A 9239-nucleotide genomic window follows, 5' to 3' on the forward strand; every position below is an offset into this window, starting at 1 on the left:
TAATCCAAACAGTGTAAGGTGATCCGCAGTCGTAGCTCATCCATCTTGTTATTTAGTGACCGTGAGTTGGTGAGGAAGAGACTCGGAATAGCCGGTCTGTGTGGGTTAGCACGTAGCCTAGCCCTCAGCCCCGCTCTCTTCTGTTTCCTGTGCCTCCGTCGCCTACGCCACTTCAGCGGTGGTATGGTGGAATTAGAGACCGTGTCCCTCCGGATCTCAGGGGGAATTGAGTCCCAGTCATTGTCAGCGAAGGTGTCAGCGAAGGTTAGCATAGTTAGCATTAGCAGTTGGTGGAAGGTAAACAACAGTGTACTCCCTTGGTAGGTAAAAGGGTCTGCAATTCATTTACTCCACGTCAGGGGAGCAATGGCTGTCCACAGTCACTGTGTCAGTACAGCAGTTATTGTTGATCTACACCCCACCTACTCTTCTCTAACCATGTCCTGATTTAGCACCATGTTGTTAAGTCTGTTAGCTTGATGGCTGAATTCAGGATGAATGGATGAAGTCAGGACTCTGTGATCATAAGTACACAGCTATCCCTAATGGTGCAACCTGTCACAACCTGGAGCCTTAGTTCGTTGTTGAAGAGGGATCTGACATTGCTGATGAAAACACCGGGAAGCGCTGGTTTATGAGGTTGTCTCTGTAATTCCAGCTCTGCAACCTCACTTCTGCTTCCTTTCCTTGCACCACCTTCGCTGCCTTGCTCTGAGCTGAAGGAGCACCTGCAGTGCTGGAGGACGTGTAAGTGTTATCCATCTCAGTTCTCCTTTAAAAGCACTTTGAATTATTTTTACTGGGTTTTATTTAGCGTGACGTCAGATGCATCAATGCTAACGATGCTAAACTCTGCTGGAGTGACTGCAGGCTTCCTGAAGGAAGTTCAACCAAATGCCCAACGAGTACAGAAAATGAGCCAGGTGCCAGCAGGTGGGCTTCCTGTTCAGGTGCACCCGAGGGCTCATCGTCTCACATTAAACAGGTTTTATTACATCACTGTGAGTATAATAACTATGGAGATCTCCACCCCACATAGCAGAAACTGTTGTTTTCATACTTGTTAAACAAACCTGAGGAAACACTAACACCCTCACAGCCTCTCAGGTAACACCTGCTGGGTATCCCATCACGCCTCAGTGTTTCTGGCCCACTGCCCGGGGCCCATGGCCTCCTGGCTCGAGTCCAGCTGGCTCGGGGGCCCGGCGCATTGGGATCCTGACGGCACGTCACTCAGAGAGACGGAAGAGAAGACAGACTTTCAGCCGGAGCTGAAGGATGACGATTTAATTACACTTCTGTCCATTCATCTGTCCATCCACACACACCCACACACACTCGTCAGCAGGTTCCCACACCTCACAAACACCCCCTCCATCTTGTTCTTTTCTTGTATTTTTTCGGGTCGATGAAAAGAAACGATTGTTTTTACAGGCTGCTGGTTGCCGTGGTGACCGGGAGCGACCGAAAAATGTCCTGCAGGTCAAACTAGACGCCTGGACCATCAGCAGAGATGAGAAACCAGGTTCCTGTTTAACTGAAGCTCCAGTTTTATGACTGAAGTTTATCACCTCTGCAAAAACTGTGTGTGTGTCGGGAAGTAGAGCAGCTTCAGGTTTGTGTGTCTTTAGTGTCACAGCCTCAGCTGCTGTTAGACTGAACCTGTGATGTCCAGCAGGGGCAGCAGTGAGTCAGGCTCCATAGACTTCCATGTTAAAGGTTCACAGCACAAACAAACATGTTTACAGCCTGAAACACAGTCAGTCAACATTTCCCCGCCTTCATAACACCTGTGGGGGGGAATGTTTATATAACTCACCTCTTTGCATTATTAGGGGTGTGGCCTCTTTGACTGACAGGTAGCTGGTATCTGCAGTCTGGACCTCTGTATTACAGCAAAGCGTGAACACGCTAACCTGTGTTTACATGTAAAAGTGTCTGAATGTTTCACGTCATTACTTTCATGTTAGCTTGAAATGTCTCCCTCTGCTGGCTCTGCAGCTTACTGCACATGTGGAGGGTCACAGCGTGACATGGACACTGTGGACTGTTACACGCTTTGCTGTGATATCAGGACGTTTGTGCTGCTTTTAATGACATCATGTGACCAACAATATGGCTGCTGTGAGGTTACTGTACAGAGCGTGCACAAAGGCGGAGCTCCAGTTTCAGTGAAATTCAAGGATTTTGATTGGATGTTACTAATGAGCAGGTATCTGTGGTAGCAAGCGTCAGCTGATGACTCCATCCTGTCATTTCTGATTGGATCAAAACAGGCTGGAGTCCATCTTTTATTTACAGTCTACTGTGAGTAAGCACGCGTCACGCCGCTGGTCCAGAGTCAGCACTGGTGGCTGAAACAGGCTGCATGATGACATCGTCAGCGTGATGATTCACGTAAACAGACTGAGACACTTTATTTATTTTCACTCTGCTTTACTGAGGAAGGACAAACAGGAAGTGCACACATCAGCCTCAAACATCCAGCTGTGGCGTGATCGCCGAAGGTCAGCGACGCCTCCAAGACTGTCACACCTGAACGAGCCACAAAACCTGAGGAGGAGGAAGAGGAGGAGTTAATCAGCAGCAGATGATGAAGAGTGGAATTCAGCGTGTATGTGACGATTTCCTGTTCTCACCTGAAACTTGATGAAGGTCACAGGAAGTGTGCAGACCTCCTCATGTCCAGCAGCCCGGTGCTTGGCGCCCCCTGCAGGAAGTTCTGTCAGCGCTGTATTTTCTTTAGGTTTTGATTTTCTCGTCCAACGCTACAAAAATCAAAACCTAAAAAAACCACAGAGCCGCAGCAGCAGCACAGCGGCGCCATGGGACACGCCCCTTCCTGTTTAGAAAAAAGAAGAAAACACACTGGAGCTGTGTCCCAAAACGTCGGCTGCATCCTCCTGAGGCCGCATTTGAAGGCCGATTACGTCACAGCCAGGCGCCGAAGGCTGTCCCAATTCGTCGACTCCTTCAAATGCGGCCGACAGATACGCCCTTTATTTCCCCGAATGTGAAGGATGGGTCGGGTGTGTCCTTCGTGGCCCACCATATCCCAGAATTCATAGCGCGGCCCAGCCAAACTCCAGTTTCCAACAATGGCGGCCGCTACTAAGTTTTAATATTACTCTTGTTAATCTTTCTGGGTCACAAAATAAACTTTTTACATATTTTCAGGCGAGAATGTAGCTGTGCAAACTTCAAATATCTGCTCGTTTATCAAGATATCGCATATTTGTAAAAGTGCTTCGACGTTTTCAGAGACGTCTGTTACCCACCAGCTCGATAGCTGACTGGTAGGGCTGCAACGATACACAAAATTCACGGTTCGATATTTTTTCGATACAAAAAAATGTTCATGCCTTTTTAATTTGTCATTTATTAAAATTATAAATATATATTTTAACTCAAAAGTACAGTTTTTAAATTTAATGTTGCTGAAACAACAAAGTAATAAAATAAATCTATCTGATGGAGAAATCACTCATCTTTGGAAAAGAGAGTTTATTACAGAGAAATGTCTCTTTCCAAAATAAAAGCTCTACTATACGCTTCTTCTGGGCTATATTCTCAGCAGCATATTAAACATATCAGGTCCCCATAAGGAGAATCATGTGCTAACGGCTGTCTAAATGACTCGGCTAAAGTTTGTAGCATGCTGCTTGTTGTTTTTGTCTGCTTCCACTTGTCTTTGCACGAGGATGATGTCGGAGTAAATGTGCAGTCATATTCGTTGTGTTCCCACTAGTGCTGTCAGCGTTAATCTGAAATGAGGTTAACGCCACAACACGGCAAATCTCCGTTAACGAGCTACCGCGGATCGCCCCGTGCGTGTTAACGAGCTAACTGCGCTAACACACTAGTTCCCACCAATGTAATTGAGCATTGCGTGGCACATCCAACATACTGTTTTACTTTTGTCCATGACTCGCTTACCTTCAGGGTCATACGTCACATGAAAACCAAAATAGTTCCAAATGCCAGATCTGAATGAGGGTGGGGGAGGTTCAATTTGCCATGTTGCAACGAGCTTAGCTTCTGTCTCGCTAGCTTGTGCTGCGCTCAGTGGATCTGCGCTCGACAGTGCAGCCTAGGCGGAGTAGTCAAGCGCAGATCCACTGAGCGCTCAACACAGACAGCACCGTCAGAAGGAAAGTTGATAAAATAAATTAAAAATTTTGTATTGTTCATACATATGCGTACCAAACCGAAAGCACTGTATCGAACGGTTCAATATCGATACGAGTATCGTTGCACCCCTAGTAGCCGGGGTTCAATGGTCACTCGAGCCGGCGAGAGCCGCGGATCCCCGCTGTCTTTTGCTACTCAGGTTAAAGATGATATTTGAGTCACTCGGATAACTTAAATCGTAAAAGTAAATCGGTTTGGCTGAGATCAAAGTTATTAGACTAAATAAAACTTTATTAATCCCCCGGGTGGGTTCCTCCAGGGTTTCCACACAGCTGAATAAACGTCAAACAGAAAACTGATTGAACAGAAGTGTGAGACGGTCGAGAGTTTCCTCCAGTGTCCTGTTATATTGTAGACAGCAAGGAGCAGACGGCGAGTTTATTAAACTCCACCCAGAGCGGTGGAGTGACGCTCGCGGTGACGCTAATCTGAAGGCTAGACCGTCCAATTTCACAGCCTCGCACTTCCAGCCTTCTCGGTCTTCAAAGGACCCGGCCCACTTAGACCGCGAAGGCCGGGTCCTCAGGAGGACGCAGCCTACATGTTGGGACACAGAAACACCTGAAATCACTCTTTACCCTCCACCGCAGCCACACCTCCAAACACGTCGGTCAGCGCCGCAGTTTTAGGTCACGCCCTCCCTTAAAGAGGAAATGTCCTGCAGCCCCGCTCTGCCACGATTCCTGACGGCATCCGTGCAGCGATGCAGGAATGTGGTCAGAGCTCGCCGACCACTCGCTCGATGTCAGAAACACTCGGTAATAAAAGGTCAGAGCAGCGTGCCAGAAACTCAGCGCCACAGGTCACGTCTCGAAGACGGAGCGCCGGGTTTTACCGCACGGTCGCCGGCTTGGCGTCGCTACGTCAGTCCTCAGGTGGTTGAACAGGACAGGTGAGCACTGTGGGGTTCCTGTTCCTGTCACCTGACTGTATCCAGATATCAAACATGGCCGACACCGCGGTGATCGACCCCGATGCACACGCACAGTTGAGCCAACATCGTAAAAAGCTCTCCGTCATCTGAGACTGCCTCCTCAGCCTGAACACGAGGTGATCGGGGTCGTCCGGGTCAGAGTGCGCTAACACGTGTTTGATCCACGGACGTCCACGCCGCTGCCGCTCCAGCTGTTCGAACGCAGCGCTCAGACGTCTCCATTACACCCGAGGTCCTGACGGGCCTGTCGGAGCAGACGCTGTGCATCGGCTGGAGGTTGGACCAGCGAGCTCACCTGTGAGCCGGCGTCACTCACTGAGCTTTCCATCGGCGCCGCAGTCCTGCTGCTGTTGCCTAGCAACAGGCTCCCTCTGCATGTCTGCGGGACCGAAGGAAGCTGCAGAGCGTCACGTTCAGCACGCAGCTCTGCAACGGCGGTGGGAGAGCACCTGCCTCAGGGCTCCATCGCCATCGCCGTCCAACAGCACAGCACACCGTGTGACTCCACACTGCCTCTGATTGGTCCAGGAGAGCCGTGGTGCAACCGTGAGATCGGAGTTTAAATCTAAACGATCAGCTTCACATCGAAGCAGCCCCGCCTCCCGACGCAGACTCAGCATCCAAAGAGAGAGTGAAGCGAGGCTGCCGTAACCACGGGAAACAGCCGACGGTACAACGAGCTTCCTCCACTCGCCGTCAGATTCGAGATTAAATGGAAAGCTGAACCTGGGAATGCTTCAGTGAGACGCGTCTGGATCCACCGTTGTTCCCACGCTCCGGCTGAGTCGGACCAATCCCAACATAACTCTGTGTCCCCGTGAGAACGTGCTCTCACAGCCTGGAGGACGCCAACAACGACTCACACGCTCAGTTACTGGGAAACTCCGCCCACTGGTGGTGACAGCGCTGCAGAGGGCAATCACAGGAAGCAGCGTTTGGTGCAGCGTCTCACCTTTGACCCCGGCTGACCGTCACAGATTAGGTTCGTTCTGCATTTACATCCAGCTACTGACGAGCTGTCACATGACCTGGTTTCAGCTCTGGGCCGGATCGATCAGCAATCAATCAACATTAATGAATGGATGACCTCAGCGGGCTCGCTGCGTTATTCTGTAAGGGTGTGGAAACAACATCACGGAAACACGTTTCCATGGTTACTGCTGGAGGATGAACAGTGAGGACCGTTTAAGACTTTTCTACTCCTGGATCTATATGACATCATAAGCACCATACAGATGCCTGTGAGGGTCAGCCAATCAGAAGCCAGCTGTCTAAAGGGGAGGGGCTACAGTAACTTGTAACTTTCAGATGATGTTAGGATAGAGGAGTATGACTTCGAGCCCTGAATCATGCTAGGTTGCCCTGAGTAAAAGTTTCTGAGCATGCCGAGGCCTCACCTGCTGTCATGGTGACACCTCCCCGCAATCGTGGATGAGGAGCTGACACCGTCAGTCAGAGCCAATCATAACGGAGAGTTGCAGCTGCACAGACAAGAAGAGGGTGCAAGTTATTACAGGCAGCGCCTGGGAAACACTTCACATAGCAGAGGGCGCTGTTCCCGACTCGGAAAACTCCATTCCTCCTGGTCGTTGAGCTATCGATCCCGCTTATCGGTTCTTGCACTCGTGCTATGATCAGCTGATTTTAGAGAGGAGACGGAAACGGCGGTGCAGTCTCCAGCGTGGATATGCACGTCACTTTTATTTTATTGCACAAAAGGGCGAGATGCAAACTGCAGTCTGCTGCTAACACAACTTCACTCTTTACAAGCAACTGCACAGACACCAGGTAACAAACAGATGAGCCGTCAGGCTGCAGCCTCCTCTACCTGCTCAGAATCACCGTGGCGACCGCTTTTTGTGCTGGTTTCCATTTTTGCGTTGTACCAAGACAGAGGTGGGCAACGCCAGGCCTCGAGGGCCGGTGTCCACGCTCCATCACAGCTGATTCAAACGGCTAAATGACCTCCTCAACCTGTCTTGTAGTTCTCCAGGGGCCGGGTAATTAACTAATCATTTGATTCAGGTGTGATATCTAAAACCTGCAGGACACCGGCACTCGAGGCCTGGAGTTGACCTGAGAGAGGTGTGTGCTGCTGTGTGGGGCTGTAGCCTCATGGTTATATCGTTAGATGGTGATTATAAGCGCTTCAGATCGTTTTACAGAGGAACATGAAAGTAACGAAGTGTGTAATATGTTACTGAGTACAACAAAGAAGGGAACCTCAGCACGCTCAAACATGCGACCCACAGCGTGTGATTCATTTACATGACTGTAATGTCTTAGTGATGCTGGGGAAAAACAATCCATAAGAGAATCAATACTGGAATCGCTAATTTCCTATCAGTTCCCATCCCTGGCCAGCTGATGACATAATGTTAAACTGTAACATGAAATGTGGACGTGGGTTCAGAACCTCAGCGTCCATGCACAGAAACATCGCTCAGCTGGAAATGAATCCGCAGTAATCCTGATGACAGGCAGCTGAACACTCTGAAATCTGACTGTCAGAGCAGCACCTGAACAGAGCGTCGTAAATAAAGCAGAGTCCATCATCATTTTCATTTCACACAGAGACCAGCTGTCAGTTTACCTTCTTATAAATATACACCATCTTTTGTAAAGAAAGCTCGTTTGTATAAATGTGAAGATGCATTTGTGGTTTTCCTGTAAACGTCAGACTACACCACTCCGTGCGGATGCTTCGGATTATAAAGATGAAACGTTTAAATGCTGGCGGACATGTTCTCCCCTTTTATTGTTTCATATGACATATTTATTTTAATCGTAGACACGAAAAGGCGTTTTGATATTCACATATGTGCACACAATAAGAACATCTCCACACTGAAGGTTAAAATGTACGCTGACAGCCTGCAGTTACCCGCTGATAAACCTTAAAAGGGGCGCACTCCGAACTCCATTGAAGAAATCTCCGTTTTAACGTTGGTGTTAATTTCCCCGGGATAGCGAAGGAAACCCTTCAGATCGTTTAGCGGCCGGTAACGGCGGGCTGTGCCGCTGTTTTCGGCAGCCTCGTGTGTCCCCCCAGTTATTTGTACCTGGACGGGAGGACTGAGGTTTCCACCCAGTCACGTAGGTTTCGGCGCCGCTCACGAGAATGGTATTTATCGACGACAGCGACACATAAAAACGCTAAAAAGGTTCGTTTTCTTACACGAAGCTTCCTTATGGGTGAGCCGAATTGATGGGCGGCTCCTCGGCTCTCACTGTGGACAGTACACCGCAGCTCAGGCGGGAAAGACGGGAGCGGTCAGCGCCAGGAGCGAAAACCGGGATTTCTGACGGCTGCTTCGGAGCTAGCCGTTAGCAACTGCTGCTAGCGCTGCCGCAGCGGTCAGTCACCGCTGCAGCAGTGCGGACGGACGGACTCACGGACAGAGCGCGGACCGCTGCCGGTGCTCCCCGGCCCCGCGGACAGGCCGCTGGCTCCCGGCGAGGATTCCTCCTGGACCGCGAGCCCCACCGTCGATCCATCGGGGCGTTAGGACCGGACCCTCCGTCTCCACCGTTCGGTGCCAAGATGTCTGCGCCGCGGCGGAGCTCCGCGTAAGCTGACGGAGCCCCGCCGGCCGCGTCCCACTCAGAGCACCGCCCTCCTCCCCCGGGACACTCCCTGCCCTGCGGGACCCCAGCTGACCGCCGCGGCTCCCTGTGCCAGCGGCCCGAGGCCTGGTGTCGGTGTGGTTCGAACACCGGCGCGTCCCGGACCCCCGCCGTGCCCGCTCCCGGAGCCCGAGGCGGCAGCTGAACGGTTTGGGACGCGTCCCAGCAGAAAAGAGCGAACCGTGAACGCGAGCCAGTGACGTCACCGTCCGGGCCCAGACATCAGGGTCCCCAAAGACCAAGGTTAGGCTTCAGGGTGACCGTGGGAGAATGCGTTCACTACAACGCAGTGATGGAAGAGGCGTGTTTTGTTTCCGAGTGGAAAAGTTCAGATTGAAGCTCTTCAGGGTCACCTGACACAATTCTCTGTTTTTACTTGTTCTAGATTGTTTTTTCAAATAATAAGATGAGAAAACCTTTATTAGTCACACGTGGAAAATATTTCCTAGTCTTTGACTTTTACACTACCGGTATAAACGAATAAATT

General features: G+C 50.4%; 1 long non-coding RNA gene across 1 annotated transcript; it reads right to left on the reverse strand.

Moving 5' to 3' along the window:
• Positions 1-2415: 2415 nt before the first annotated feature.
• LOC102781153 (uncharacterized) lies at positions 2416-8934 on the reverse strand. The gene is made up of 4 exons (XR_015720019.1): positions 8522-8934; positions 6523-6606; positions 2640-2842; positions 2416-2553 (listed from the first exon to the last, which is right to left on the reverse strand). It is a non-coding gene; the product is annotated as an uncharacterized LOC102781153 (long non-coding RNA).
• Positions 8935-9239: the final 305 nt, after the last annotated feature.

Source organism: Neolamprologus brichardi, chromosome 14, assembly GCF_056152115.1.
Source record: "Neolamprologus brichardi isolate AB-2024 chromosome 14, ASM5615211v1, whole genome shotgun sequence".
In the NCBI taxonomy this organism is placed as follows: Eukaryota; Metazoa; Chordata; class Actinopteri; order Cichliformes; family Cichlidae; genus Neolamprologus; species Neolamprologus brichardi.